The sequence below is a fragment of the Palaemon carinicauda genome, chromosome 35 (genome assembly GCF_036898095.1).
Source record: "Palaemon carinicauda isolate YSFRI2023 chromosome 35, ASM3689809v2, whole genome shotgun sequence".
Taxonomy (NCBI): domain Eukaryota; kingdom Metazoa; phylum Arthropoda; class Malacostraca; order Decapoda; family Palaemonidae; genus Palaemon; species Palaemon carinicauda.
The window spans coordinates 58,462,896-58,466,034 of record NC_090759.1 but is presented as its reverse complement, the minus strand read 5'-3'; positions in this window follow the sequence as shown (position 1 = coordinate 58,466,034).

Below are 3,139 nucleotides of genomic sequence, written 5' to 3'. Positions count from 1 at the left end.
TGTGTGTGCTGTGTGTATATATATATGTATATATATGTATTATATATATTGTATATTCATATATATATATTAAGTATATATGTGTAAATATATGCAGTATATATATGTATATATATATATATATATATGTATATATATGCATATATATGTGTGTAGTATGTATATATGTGTGTATATATGTATATATATATGCACTATATATATATATATATATATATATATATATATATATATATATCTGTATATATGTATATATATATGCAGTATATATATATGTATATTATATATATATATATGTATATATATTATATATATACATATATACATATATATACATATATAAATACACAGTACATATGTATATATACATATATTCAAATAAGCTATATATTTTAATACATTAATGTCTGGATTCTCTTACCGACCTCGGGATCAGAGCCCCAGGCGAAAGCACTCAATGATAATAGCATCTGATCGACTGGGATTCGAACTCTGGTCCATTATTCTTGTATGAAAGTGACAGTACCCATTTCTTCGAGGTTAAATGGTATTGTCACTTTCATACAAGTATCCTGGACCAGTGTTCGAATCCCGGCCGTTCAAATGCTATTGTCTTTAAGTGGTTTCGCCTGGGGCTCTTGATTCCGAGGTCGGTAAGAGAATCCAGACATTAATGTATTAAAATATAGGGCTTATTTGAATATGAAAAAACACGTCTAAATGGGAAAGATTTATCACACACACACACACACACACACATATATATATATATATATATATATATATATATATATATATATATGTGTGTGTGTGTGTGTGTGTGTGTGTGTGTATGTATGTATCCAATTAAATTTTTAGCAGTATTTCGCATAACTGATTACAATATTCATTAAGATTAACAGTCAGGGACTGAGTGGGATCAATTCATTATTTATACGATTTTAATTTTATGTCGATTGTTGTCTGAAAAGTTACTTTTTTTTCTTTTTTTCAAAATAAACACCTTTAAGCACTTTATGAATATTTAATTTTGTTTCCAATTATGTACAGAATGTCTCTCTCAAAATTACGTTATTAGCGTTGAAACCTTGGGTAATTAAGTTGAAAATGATGCATTAGTAAATTAAAAATGTGCTGGAGGAGACGTAATTGAAATGTTACTAATTGCTTTGAAATGTTCAACGACGAATAAGGACGTCAACAGTTAGATTCAGCATGAAAACATATACTCTCTCTCTCTCTCTCTCTCTCTCTCTCTCTCTCTCTCTCTCTCTCTCTCTCTCTCTCTCTCTCCTAAACAATGTGAAGCTTATACATGCTTTTATTACGTCAGCGTAATAAAAGAAAAGTAATTCGTCTCGATAATGATAAGTTTTATTTCTTTCCTTGGGATCCACGAAACCTCGACCCTTCCGGCCTTATGATATATTACATCACCTTCTTTGTATTTTACTCTTTACGTCAGAGTATATTTCAACAACAGAACACAAAAGCTGCCCTCCGGCCTTTTATTATTCTTTTGTATTTAGTATCCATCTCAAATGCGGCGGCCTCTAAAGTCCAAGTTTGCCTTTGAGGTATTCAAGAGGGTCTCTGTGCTTTCGTGTTGGTGGTTCTTAATATAGATCTGGAATGACTCTATTCCTCGTATCCACAATACGCTGCATGATAATGATTCTGCCTGCGAGCTCTTTGATCTGTTTCCGTTGCAGTGCCATCAATTGCAGAAAGACGACTGTTCGATAACTTACTCATCTGATATCTGATTTTTTCAACACATTTTGAATAGATTTAGCCTTGGGATAATTGTTTTGTTTCTTCACCATTAACTTGCTATGCTTCAGATAAAGCTAATTAGAACGGGATCATCATGATTAGTCGGTAGGGTTTCGTCAGCTTTTGAAGTCCATAAAGCAGGTTTACGTGTGTGTGTGTGTGTGTGTGTGTGTGTGTGTGTGTGTGTGGGTGTATTGTTTGTCACTTTGTCAAGGGTCTGATAATCAGTTCAAATATGTCAATACTCAAGGATTCGCCTCTCCTTTATAGCATGTGTTTAATAGTGTTTGTGTGCTCTTGTTGACATTTAGAAGTACATCCACGCACTTCCCGTTATCCATGGTTTTCAGCTCTTTTTTGAAAGAAACCTTAAATTATGTTAATAGACATCCTCATAGGTAATGAAAGACCCTCCTTTATAACTCGAGGAGATTTTCTGCCCTAGATGTGACTGCATATTCTGTGAAGAGTTTGGTTGTCAACATCATAATCAAGCAAGACAGATGGTAGCACGTTTGTTGATTTACCTGCAGGCCTATGTAGGCTTATATATACACACGCTAGCTTTGAAAGATGGTTTGCACTTGTGGAAAGAATGGAGAATAATGGGTGTATATTAGGAAGGAATAAAAGGAAAGAAGAGATTGAGAAAATTATAGTCTGGATAGACGTCTTGAAAAGGTTCTGGGAGATGGAGGAGAATAGCGCAATTTTGTTAATGGAATTGATCGAGCTTTTGATAGGTCTATGAGTAGTTGTATGAAGAGACTATTATTGTGGCAGCACAATGGCTTCATTCACAGTTCAAAAGGCCGATTAAGTGACCGTTGTGTTTGATATTTTTTCTTATGAAATTAGCCTAATTTAGATTGTATACATATATAATATGTATACATTGTATATATATATATTATATATATATATATACACATATATATATGTATATATATATATATATATATATATATACAGAGATACATAGGTTTATATTTGTTCTTATATATATATATATATATATATATATATATATATATACAGAGATACATAGGTTTATATTTGTTCTTTAAAGAATGCAAGATGACAATTTTTTTCTCTTACGTTAATGCAAGATACAGCCAACAGTTTTATGATTATAGAGCCTTGAGATTTTGTTAAACATTATTTACTATTTAAACTTTTATTGTCCTGAAATTATTCTTTAAACTGATGTACCCTGCACACATTACTAGGAATGATTGCAAAGTTACGCCATTAAAGCACTTTTAAGTGTTACAGAAATGTTGTGTAAGGTTTACATTTTCATGGATATAAGATACTTTCACATTAGGATCAGTCCTTATAAGGGCTTAAGAAGAGTTCTTAA